This window comes from Lycium ferocissimum, chromosome 12, assembly GCF_029784015.1.
Source record: "Lycium ferocissimum isolate CSIRO_LF1 chromosome 12, AGI_CSIRO_Lferr_CH_V1, whole genome shotgun sequence".
In the NCBI taxonomy this organism is placed as follows: domain Eukaryota; kingdom Viridiplantae; phylum Streptophyta; class Magnoliopsida; order Solanales; family Solanaceae; genus Lycium; species Lycium ferocissimum.
Genome location: NC_081353.1, coordinates 53,900,899 through 53,913,431, shown reverse-complemented (window position 1 = coordinate 53,913,431; position 12,533 = coordinate 53,900,899). Strand labels below are relative to the sequence as shown.

At 43.8% G+C, this 12,533-nt stretch overlaps 1 non-coding gene across 1 annotated transcript; it reads right to left on the bottom strand.

Moving 5' to 3' along the window:
- Window positions 1–221: 221 nt before the first annotated feature.
- LOC132041292 (small nucleolar RNA R71) lies at window positions 222–325 on the bottom strand. The gene has a single exon (XR_009410988.1). It is a non-coding gene; the product is annotated as a small nucleolar RNA R71 (small nucleolar RNA).
- Window positions 326–12,533: the final 12,208 nt, after the last annotated feature.

The window sequence follows — 12,533 nt, the reverse complement described above, 5'->3', positions numbered from 1 at the left end:
CGAGAATGACCCTCAACGTCATTTGCAGAATTTTGTGGATGTGTGTGCTAATCACATCCAGAACAACGTTCCACAAGATGCTATTCGGTTGAGGTTATTCAAATATTCCTTGGCTGGAGAGGCAAGAACATGGTTCGAAAGCGCCCGAAATTCGATTACTTCATAGGCGAGAGATGGTGGTCGCTTTTCTCACAAAATGGTACCCCCTAGCAAGAAGGATGAAATTCGGGACAAGATCTATGAATTTAAGCGACGACCGGGGAACAATTATATGAAGCATGGGAGAGATTCAAGGATTATTTGCGAAGAGCCCAAATCATGGTTTTGGATAACATATTAATGGAGAAGTTCTACCGAGGGTTAGATCCGGTGACGCGATCGTTGCGAATAATGCGGTGATGGTTGTTTCATGAACAAATCTTATCGACGGGTGACCACCATACTTAACAAGGCGACGACTCATAATCAGGCTTGGCACTCAAACAATGCTGATGTGGTACCGTTTGGTAGTGCTATGATCCAGAATATAGTGAAGGAGAATCAAGATACCCAGCAAACATTGGCAGAACTTGCAACAAATATTTCCTTGCTGACGAAGAAGTTTGATGAATCCCAGATCAAGAAGGTAAATGTTTGTGAGGAAGAGGCAGTTTTACCAAAAGGGATGTACCATACTCAAGATGGTCCATTCCACGAAGGGCCCCCTATGCAGATTGAAGATGCTAATTATGTTAATAACTCTCAAGGGGGTTACCAGAGACAGAACTACCAAGGTGGTTATCAGAGTCAGAATCAATGGAGACCTCAACAAGGTCAAGGTGCTTATAACAACTCTGGGAACTACAACAATAATTATGGTGGTGCGAACCAAGGGAGCTACAACAACAGTAACAATTTTGGGAACAAGAGTTCCAATCCTTATATACCACCGAAAGGGTAGTCAACAGAGCAAGGTAGTTCGAAGGTTGAATCAATGCTTGAGAAGATTCTGGCAAATCAGTCTAAGTCTGAGAGAACTTTATCTGGGCCGACGAGAGACGGTGGGTTCCCATACGACGGCTATTCGAAGCTCGAGTCACGGATGAGGGATATTTCTAGAGAAACACCCTCCTAAAAAGGGAGGACTTCCGAGTGACACTATTCCAAATCCAAAGAATGGGGGAGGCGGTGTAGACCGTGTGTTTGCCATCACTACTAGGAGTGGTAAAATACTCCAAGGGTTGATAAGAAGGTGATTGATCTTGAGCCGATAGATGAAGAAGAGATGAGGTGCGATCGAAGCACCCATTATTGTTGATGAGAATGCTGCGACAAGAAGGTTGTTGATATTCCGGAGATTGTGAAGGAAGCTGAGAACACGAGCAAGCAGCCTGTGAAAGGGGCTCTCCGCCCTTTGACTCAGCTTTTCAAATCTACACCACCCTTTCCTCAGAGGTTGGTAAAGAAGAAGGAAGATGCTAAGTTCGAGAAGTTTTATGATCAGCTGAAGCAGTTATCTCTAAATTTCCCCTTCTTGGAAAATTTGTCAAGGAGATGCCGGATTTTGCTAAATATTTGAAGGACTTGCTGACCAAGAAGAAAATGGTTCAACATGAAACCGTAAGTTTGACTCATACTGTGAGTTCCATCATCTCAACTACTGCTGTTCAGAAAAAGGGAGATCTTGGGGCGTTCACCATTCCTTGTTCTGTTGGGCACCATGATTTTGCTCGCGCTTTGTGTGATAATGGGGCGAGTATTAATTTGATGCCCCTTGCTATATACAAACAATCGAGGTTTGGGGATGCCAAGGCCGACTACTATGAGGTTACAAATGGTGATAGGTCTATCAAAAGACTGTTGGGGTGGTTGATGATGTACTTGTGCGGGTTGGTGATTTTATGTTGTTGCCGTGATTTTGTAATTCTTGACTGTGCTATTAATAGGGACATTTCTATTATTCTGGGTAGACCTTTCCTAGCTACAGGGAGAGCTCTGATGGATTCGGAGAAAAATGAAATCAAGTTTCGAGTCAATGATGAAGAAGTGACTTTTCGAGCCTAGACAAAGGGATGAAGTTACCAAGTGCTTACGAGAGCATTTCGGTAATTGATTCGGTTGATGTTATTGATGAAGCAGTGGAGTTCAAGATGGAAGAAGAAAGTTTGGGTGAAGCTCTAGTTGGTATTCTCGTTAATTTTGATGCTGAAGACATGGAAGGTTATGTGGAGACAGTAAATTCACTTGTTGGGTTGGGATCATATTCTTACCAACCAAAGAAGCTGAATCTTGATGCGGAAAATAGAACAACTCCTCCAAAGCAAAGCCTCGATCATTGAGCCACCTAAATTGGAGCTTAAACAGCTCCCTCACATACGAAATATGAGTTCCTTGGTCCGGACAATACATTGCCGGTGATTGTGTCGGCTCTGCGGGCGAGGAGCGATTTTACGGCTTTTGGAGGTGTTGAGGGAGTATAGGCGTGCTATTGGTTGGACCATAGCGGACATTCGAGGTATTCCATACGGGATGCGTGAGCACAAAATCCGGTTGGAGGAAGATAGCAAACCGAGTGTAGAGCATCGAGGCGGCGAACGAGAATATGCAAGAGGTAGTCAAGAAAGAGATCATCAAATGGTTGGATGCGGGAGTGGTTTACCCAATTGCGATAGTAAATGGGTGAGCCCGATCCAATGTGTTCCTAAGAAGGGCGGCATCACCGTGGTGCCAAATGCAAAGAATGAGTTGATCCCAACTAGAACCGTGACCGGATGGAGAGTTTGCATGGACTATCGCAAGCTCAACACAGCCACATGCAAGGACCATTTCCCCATGCCTTTTATTGATCAAATGCTTGATAGGCTAGCGGGGCGTTCCTACTATTGCTTCCTTGATGGTTATTCGGGCTACAATCAGATCAATATTGCCTTGGAAGATTAGGAGAAGACTACTTTTACATGTCCTTATGGGACGTTTGCATTTAGCCGGATGCCTTTTGGGTTGTGTAATGCACCAGCCACTTTTCAGAGGTGCATGATGTCAATTTTCTCTGACATGGTAGAGGATTACTTGGAGGTGTTCATGGATGACTTTTCTGTAGTGGGGGATTCGTTTGAAGATTGTCTTGGCCATACGGGTCAAGTTTGAAAAGATGTGAGGAGACAAATCTCGTTCTAAATTGGGAGAAGTGCCATTTTATGGTGAAGGAAGGGATCGTCCTTGGTCACAAAATCTCTGAAAAGGGAATTGAGGTAGATCAAGCGAAAATTGATGTGATTGCAAAACTTCCACCACCTATCTCAGTCAAAGGTGTCCGAAGTTTCTTGGGACATGTTGGGTTCTACAGGCGCTTCATCAAAGATTTCTCCAAGATTGCTAACCCAATGTGCAAGCTTCTTGAAAAAGAGGCGAAGTTTGCGTTTGATGATAAGTGCCGAAAGGCGTTTGATGAGTTGAAAGAGCGTCTTACTACTGCTCCTATTATTGTTGCTCCTGACTGGTCCTTGCCATTTGAACTAATGTGTGATGCTAGTGGTTTTGCAATAGGTGTTGTGCTTGGGCAGAGGCATAATAAAATTATGCACCCGATCTATTATGCAAGCAGAACACTGAATGCTGCCCAGATGAACTACACAGTGACGGAGCAAGAGCTGCTTGCCATTATGTTTGCTTTTGAGAAATTTCGGGCCTACTTGTTGGGGTCCAAAGTCGTGGTTTACAATGATCATGCAGCCTTGAGATATCTCATGGCAAAGAAGGAAGCAAAGCCGCGGCGATCGGATGGGTGCTATTCTTTGCAAGAGTTTGATTTTGAGGTGAAGGATCGCAAGGGCACTGAAAACCAGGTTGCTGACCATCTCTCTCGACTTGAAGAGGCTGGGAGACCTTCTGATGAGCTTGACATAGATGATGCTTTTCCGGATGAGAGGGTGTTGTTGTGTGCAAATGGAGGTGGCACCATGGTATGTTGATATTGCCAATTATTTGGTAACAGGTATAATCCCAGAAGATATTAAGACCTACCAAAAGAAGAAGTTCTTGTGGGATGCTAGGCAGTACTATTGGGACGAGCCTTATTTGTTCCGAACATGCGCTGACAACATCATTCGGCGATGTGTTCCGGAAAGTGAAGTGATGGCGATTCTAAAGGCGTGCCATGACTCTCCTGTTGGGGGTCATCATAGTGGAACTCGGACTGCAGCTAAGGTACTTGAATGCGGTTATTATTGGCCGACCATATTTCATGATGCTAATTTATTGGTGCGGTCTTGTGATCAATGTCAGAGGCAAGGGAACATAGGCAGAAGGCAAGAGATGCCTATGAATTTTGTTATGGAGGTAGAAGTGTTCGATGTCTGGGGGATTGACTTCATGGGACCCTTTGTGAGTTCAGGTGGCATGAAATACATTTTGGTCTTTTGTGGATTATGTGTCAAAATGGGTAGAAGCAGTGGCTTTACCTAATAACGAGGCCAAGAGTGTCATGGGGTTCCTCAAGAAGAACATATTTACTCGCTTTGGTACTCCGAGAGCTATAATCAGCGATGGTGGATCCCACTTTTGCAATAGAGCTTTCGCGGGATTGATGGAGAAATATGGTGTGAAACATAGGGTGGCAACACCCTATCATCCTCAAACAAGCGGGCAAGTTGAGGTGTCCAATAGGGAGATCAAGAGTATTCTAGCTAAAATAGTCAATGCACATAGAACTGATTGGGCCCGCAAGCTCGATGATGCTCTATGGGCATACCGAACTGCTTTCAAGACTCCGATTGGGACTTCACCCTTCAAGCTTGTATTTGGAAAAGCTTGTCACTTGCCGGTTGAACTTGAACACAAGGCTATGTGGGCTTTGAAGAAACTGAATATGGATTGGGAGGAAGCAACCAAGCTCAGGTTGTTCCAACTAAATGAGATGGATGAGTTTCGGTACCAGGCATATGAGAGTGCAGCACTGTATAAAGAAAGGATGAAGCATTACCATGATAAGAAGATCTTGAAGCGAGAGTTCTACAAGGGTGATCCTGTATTGCTGTTTAACTCTCGGTTGAAGTTGCTACCTGGTAAGCTTAAATCGAGGTGGTCTGGTCCGTTTGAGGTGGTAGGTGTTTCACCCCATGGAGCGATTGAGTTAAAGTCCGGAGATGGAACTCGGACATTTAAGGTGAATGGGCAGAGATTGAAGCACTATCACGGGATGGTTTCGGAGGATAGGATTGTTGACCGATACCGGTTGAAGCACCTCGGAACGAACAATGATCTGGTGCACACTGATAAGGAGTAAATGGTCACAACCGTCGTGCCGCGACGTTAAATCAAGCGCTTCTTGGGAGGCAACCCAAGTGTAATGTTTATTTTCATTCTTGTTTGTGTTTGAATATAGGGTAACGTTTGTTTTGTTGCAGGTAAAAAAAAAAAAAAAAAAAAAAAAAAGGGGAGTTGCAGAAAAATCACTGAAGCCTGGACATAACTGAACTTATACGGACCGTATAACATTATACGGACCGTATAAGTCGGTCGTGGAAGGTAGGGACACCAGGCAGAAACTGTTTGAAAACATTCTCCAACCACGATCATTTTCACGGACCGTATAATATTATACGGGCCGTATAAATGATCGTGTAATTAGGATGTGCTCAAATGAGGTAAGTGACAAATAACTAAAGTTACACGGACCGTATAATGTTATACGGCCCGTATAACTTCCAAAAAAAAAAAAAAAAATTAAAACGCGAACAGAGGGTTTTTAAATCACCCACCAGCCGTTTTTTCTTTTATCATCAACATTCCCTCCATCAACCCCACGACCATCACCCCACGATCCCACACTAAATTAAATCTTCACCCATTCGAATTCCACTCTCCACACCCATAAAATCATCCAAGAACCCATCAATACCCAGCCAAAATCCATTCCCACAGTCCAAACACCCTCTGTTCCAATTTAAATTTGTGTTTTTCTTTCTTTTGTTTATCTGCCATTGTTGTGCACAAGGGGTTCCTCCAGGACTCTTCTCCAATTCATCAAAACACAGGTATGTTGATGTTCCACCCGAAATTTTGCTCATTGGTAAAAGTTGTGAGTTGGATACTAGTCTAGTTTTTGGTACAATGTCCATGGTTAGTGATTTTCTGAATTAGGGGTGAGCATAATAGGCTATTACACACTTATGGGGTGATTCAACACCCTATTGAGGCGGAGGGCATTTCAACTGAAGATTCTAAATTATTTTTTATATAGTTTGGACTCGAAAGTTGTTATGCCCGCCAATACAAGTGCCTAAAAATGCTAATGAATTGTCAAAACAGAAAAAAATGGGTGAAGTCTGAGTAACCCCGCCCCCGTACGAATTGAAACCATGGCATACTGTGTGTGTGATGATATGATGTAACCAAAAGGTCGTATAGGATTGACGGGAGGGCAGAAGCCCTGTTTATGAATCCCACGAGTCAGGCTGTTATACGGACCGTATAATATTATACGGTCCGTGGAAACCTGTCGTGGTTCATAATTGGGTTTCTGCATGTTCTGTTTTTCCCATGCCCTGACTTATACGGCCCGTATAATATTATACGGACCGTATAAGACTTATACGACCACAAAAAAAAAAAAAAAAAAAAAAAAAAATATATATTTGTTGACAGTCAGCTGTCCCTTCCGAGACCCATCACTAACATAGGTTCTTTTGCAGGTATGGTCCAAAAACGCAATGTACGGAGGGGCACGGGACCCCGGGCTAATAAGGGCCGAGGCCGAGCCCGCGACCAACCAGAGACAGACCTTCATTTGCGGGATGAGGGTTCGGACGATGAGGTCATCCCAGTGAAAAAGGTTAGGGGGACGGGAAATCCTCAACCCCCAACCATGACTCCTTCCACCTCGGAGGGAGAAGAAAATTCGAGAGAAGCTGGAACAGAGATAGGTGACTCCTCGGAAGATGAGGGGGAGTCGAACAAGTGTGGCTCATCCGATCCGACAGACACCCGAGCTCCAAACTCTGATGCTTCGCCAGATTCAGCACACGGCAAACGCCGGTTGGTTCTGCGAAGTAAAACACTACCAGAGGATGCTTTACGGTTTGGAGTCCCGGGGTCGAAGGCGCTGTACGAGGAAGGTCTGTCCACTATTAAGCGTGGGGGTGAGCCAAATCGTAGCATATGGGAGGAGAGGCAGTTGGTGTTCGAAGGTCTGGAGGCTCTTCCCAACACAACCGAAACACTCCGATTATACAGGTTAGAGGTGTTTGCTGAACCTGCTGGGGAGTTCTGCCCAGAGATTGTGCGGGAGTTCTATGCTAACTACGGGGCTGAGTTGTTGAAAATGAAAAAGCCCAGTCAGACTAACACTGCTCTCCCGTTGCTTGATGAAATTACGGTGCGGAATGTCAAGGTTGACATCTCAGCTGAGGCGATCAACAAAGTTTATTTTGGGGCTGATTTTCAGGCACCGGAGGAGGAGAAAGAGTACTTCGATAAGTTGGAACGCCGAAATCATCGTTCGGTAATCAAATGGCTGGCTACAGTAATTGCCCACCCGGAGGTAGACTGGGTGACTAAACAGAGCCCGAAGATTGTCAAGGGTTCACTCAATCAGGAAGCTCGATTCTGGTGGCACCTAATGAGGTACAGACTGTTAGTGACCCAGAATGACAATACACTCACAGTTGCTCAGGCAATCGGCATTGCAGCGATAATGAGTCGGTATCCAGTGAACATGGGGCGCATGATAGCGGATGAAATTCGACGGAGAGCACCCCAGCCTATGACCTCATTGGCATTCCCGTGCCTTATCACAGAGTGGCGTGCGGACGAGCTCGGGTGTCGGCATTCCAGATCGGGGCCAATGTATCAAAAATAAGAAATTTGGAGATTGGCGAAAGGGTAAAAAGGGGGATGCACCGGAGTTATTTGTGGTCCCTCCTGCGGCAAATATAGAGGCTCCGCCCGAGTCAGAGTCTGCGGCTATGGGAGATACGATTGCTACTGATCCGGCGCTGCCTGAGGCGGGTGGCACCGCTGCTACAGCTCAGGCCCATGCCACGCGGTCCAAGTCCCGAGGCGGTTGAGGGGGCGCGGGTACCACTCTGCGCCGTGATCCGCCACCACCTCCCGACCCTGCCCCCGCCACTTCTGCGGGTCCCACCACGTCACCTGCTCCACCTCCTGCAGCACAGTCAGCAGTTGATTTGTTCACATTTTCGAGAGCAAGTTACCGAGAGTTAGCCTTCAAGACACTAAAGGCTGAGAAACAAATTGAGGTAATCATGCAGCAACTAAAGCCCCAGATAACTAAGCAAATCAACATTGCCAAGAGAGAACTTCGGGAGGAATATGCTCAGTCTCGCGAGGTTTTCCAATCACGATTGGATGGGTTTGAGACGAGGCTGTTTGCTTTGGAGCAGTCAAAGGCAGGGGGCGGTTCAGCCACATTTCATACGGAATTGGAGACACTTAAGGCTGAATTGGAGGCGCTGAAGGCGCGCGAGCGAGTAGAGGACCTTGTTTTGGCACCGCCCACTAACTTGGATATTGATATCCCGGTCCAAAACCTGCTCGACTCTGAGGATGAAGGAGAGGACGGAGATAAGGCGCGGGGAAAACGGCCACTAGATGCCGTAGTTGAGGATGTGAATGAGAGTAACAAGCGGTCGCGCGCAAGCGGAGGAGGAGGAGATGGTGCAAGGCTGCTGCCTTGAACTCGCTGCGCGACAACTATCCAGATCCAATGGGAGCGTCGGGCAGCCGGCCCCGAGAGGCAACGCACGATATTCTTTGCGTCTGAGGCAGCACAGTCCCGAGTCGAGGAACATAGCGCCTAGGGCGCCCAGGTATCCCTCACCATTTTTCCTATTGTACCTAGAGTCGATGCATTGGGGACATTGCATGATTTTCAGTTGGGGGTGGGGGTACATGATCAGGTTGTTTGTTGTACATATTTGTGTAGGAACCCCTCGGCTTTTCTTTGCCAGAGTTCTTTTCCTGAGGGGTTTTATTCTGTTGAAACTGGCATGTTTAGGATGTTGTTTAGGTTGAGTAGAGTAGTTTTGACTTAGTTGGTATTGTTCTGTAACTAATGGCATGTTGTGATCGTGTGATGAAAATGTTGGACCCCTCGAAATTTTGAAAAATGCATACTTAGAATGATTATTGGTTGACATGAGTGATTCTTTATATGACATTATGATTATTGGGGTGTTGTGTGCGATAAATGACTACTTAGGAGGTCACAATTGTGAAAGTAATTGTCCTTATGCCAATGTGTGTGTGAGTTGTTCGTTTAGTTCTGTTTATGCATGTATAATCTAGAACTTGCCCGGTTGGTCGTGTTTGAAATCCGAAAGTTAGTTTGGTTGTGAGATGATCTTAGGCTTTCTTTGTATAACTAGTCACTATGCCTAAATAAGCCTCACCAAAGAAGTGAAAATATCCCTAGTTCCCTTTTTGAGCCTTTTGACCTTTTTCTTGGCTAGCCAATTATGAAACCTTACCCTGTGCACAATTAATCCATCTTCGCACCCGTTCCCTCCTTGATGCTACTAGATAGATGAGGCAAAATGCCTAAGTTGGGGGTGAATTAAATGTGGAGTAGATGTTAAAAACATAAGTTGGGGGTGGTGGAGTTTGCTAGTGTGAATTCGATGTGGTAGTTGCATATATATAAAAAAAAAGAAAAAAAATCAAAATCAGAAAAGTGTAACACCAAAAAGATCTACAAGTTGGATAGGAATAAAACCACGTCGAGGTCGAAACTTGAAGGAAAAAAAAAAGGGGTTGGAAAGAAAAGAGGTGAATTAAGGTGAAGAGATGTTGTAGTGTTCAAGGAGGGGGAAGTCACTAATATCCAAAAAGTATCCTACCCGTCCCTAAGCCTACATTACAAGCCAAAACAAGTCCTAATGTGATCACAACCGAACGAGCCTAGGGTGAAAACATAGAAAATAAGGGCAAGCCTATGGTATTTGCATGTGTAGATATGAAATTCTTTGTGAGTGTGAGTGTTTTTCTCTTCTCGTTTGTCTTCGTCCCATTCTTATTGTATATATGTGTGTTGGGACATTTGTTGGTCTATGTGAGGGCATAAGGATGAAACTCGAGCAAATTGAAGTGACTGCCTAACGTAGCGTTTGTGTGCACCATAATATGCTCGATAAGGTGATGTCATGCATTGAAGCTTCATTGTTAGTCATAGCGTTCTTGGGGTGTGTATATCGTTTGACAATCGAAAAAAGGAAGGGGCTCCTTGAAAAAAAAAAAAAAACATGCGTGCCGGTAGTTCAGAGTCAAAACCAATGGAGACACTATTGCTCTATGATATCTAGATGTTAGTTGAGTCCTAGTTGCGTCCACTACTTGCTTGAGGACAAGCAAAGACTTTAAGTTGGGGGTGTTGATGTGCCGGGAAATTATGGCACATTTGATACTCTTTTACGAGAAGTTTTACTTGTTTTTAGGCAAGTATGTGTTGTTTTGATGTGTTTTTGACATGTTTCAGGTAAATCGGGAAGTTCGGGTTCAAGGAGTAGAAGTTACAGAAAAATTGCACTGAAGCTTGAGTTTCACGGTCCGTAGAAAGTTTCACGGACCGTATTTCTGGTCGTACAAAAGGTGGCAACTTAACAGAATGTCTCGGTGGACGGATCTTTGAACCACGGACACTTCTACGGACCGTACAATATTGTACGGGCCGTATAAGTAGATGTGACGATAATGGAAGATGACTTTCACGAGCAGGATTGTACGAGCCGTATAACATTACACGGACCGTGGAAGGCCAGTTCGTATTATTCTCGAAGAACTGAATGAAGGCCGTAGAAGTCTTGTACGGTCCGTGGAAATTTGTACGGACCGTATAAGTGCCCGGGACCTAAGTGCAAATTCGTAATTTTACGTTTTGAAACCTATAAATAGTCCATTGTAGTGTTTTAATGATTATCAGTTCTCATATTTTTAGCTTTTGACTTAGAACATTAAATACTCTCTAATTTTTGAAGGTTCAAACATCAATTCAAGTATTATCAATTCCTCTTTTCTTCCAAAGTAAGCAATTATGAATTCTTCAATTTCTTGTTTCTTGTTCTTTGTCATGAGTAGCTAATTTTCCTTACTAGGGTTGTGAACCCAATTGATGGGTGTTTTGTGATTGGGTTTGTGATTGATATACAAATAATGGATTATTAGGGTTTGTTTATTCTTCATTCTTCATTCATAATTAATGGTTGCAAACATTGATTAAAGCCATAAACCTTGATTTATTTGGGAAAATAATTAGGGTTGGTAAGAATAAACAACAAGGACTCAAAGCTTTAAACTTTGTTTAATAAATTCACTTAGGAATAAGAAGAATTTACTTGGCATGATTAATCGTTCTTCATAGTTACTTTCTTATATTTGGGAAAATCATAGAAAGAAATAATCTTTATTTATTGGGAAATAGTAGAGATTCATATAGAGATTAAGTGCATTCATATAATGATCCATTAGAAGTATATCAAGATCAATACCCATGATCATACACTCTATCTAAAGGGGACACAACCTTAGTTTCTTTTACCATAAATTCACAACCAAAGCAATAGTTAGCAATTAGTTACTAAAAACCCAACTTTTACCAAAATCATCGGATTAAGACATTAGACCTAAACATAGCATTTTGACATAAATGGGTGAGTAGAACACACCTTTCTGACGTTCAAGATATGTCATGAGCATGTATGTTAGAACCCTGAAGAAAATTTGGGTAACCAGTCGATATGGATTGAAATTACGTATGGTACCAGTCATCACTCCAATGTCCATATGGCTAGGATAAATGTTTTACAAGAATGGGGGATTATTAGATTGTTTGGAATTAGAAAATTCAAAGTTAACAGTTGGGTATTCTGGTAGAGTCGCCAATGGAAGGTGTGATGAGATTTGGTAAGGAAGGTAGGCTCAGTCCCCAATTCGTTAGGCCTTACAAGTTATGCGCAAGGATGACCAAATAGTTTATGAGTTAGATCTGCCTTCAGGATTGAAGACAATTCACCCGGCGTATCATGTGTTGATGTTTCGTAGACACATTAGGGATCCTTCAGTATGCACTAGAGGACGTCCGAGTCCACGAACAAGCGCCCGTGTAAAAAGTACCCATTGCCATTCTAGACAGACAAGTTTGAAGAATGAGAACCAAGGACGTAGCTTTAGTCAAAGTCCCATGGAGGAATAATAACGAGAAGAAATGACTTGGGAAGGCTGAGGAAGGAATGAAATCTAGATACCGCATTTATTCGTACCCCGAAGAACGTACGAACGGGGCCGTCGACACCCTCGGTATGTAATGCTTCTAAAGTGATTTCTTGATCGTGTGTGGCCAGTATGGATATTGATGTTGTAGCCCAGTGAGGCGATTATATGTTTTGGGTTGTTATGACAAGATGATAGTGGTACAATTACAGGGGAAACTCTAGCGAAATTTTCGTAGAAATCCCAAAGAACATAGCATTCCAGGACGAATGTTCCTAAGGGGGAAGTAATGTTACACCTCGAAAATTTCTCGCGTCATTTGCGTTGTAAGT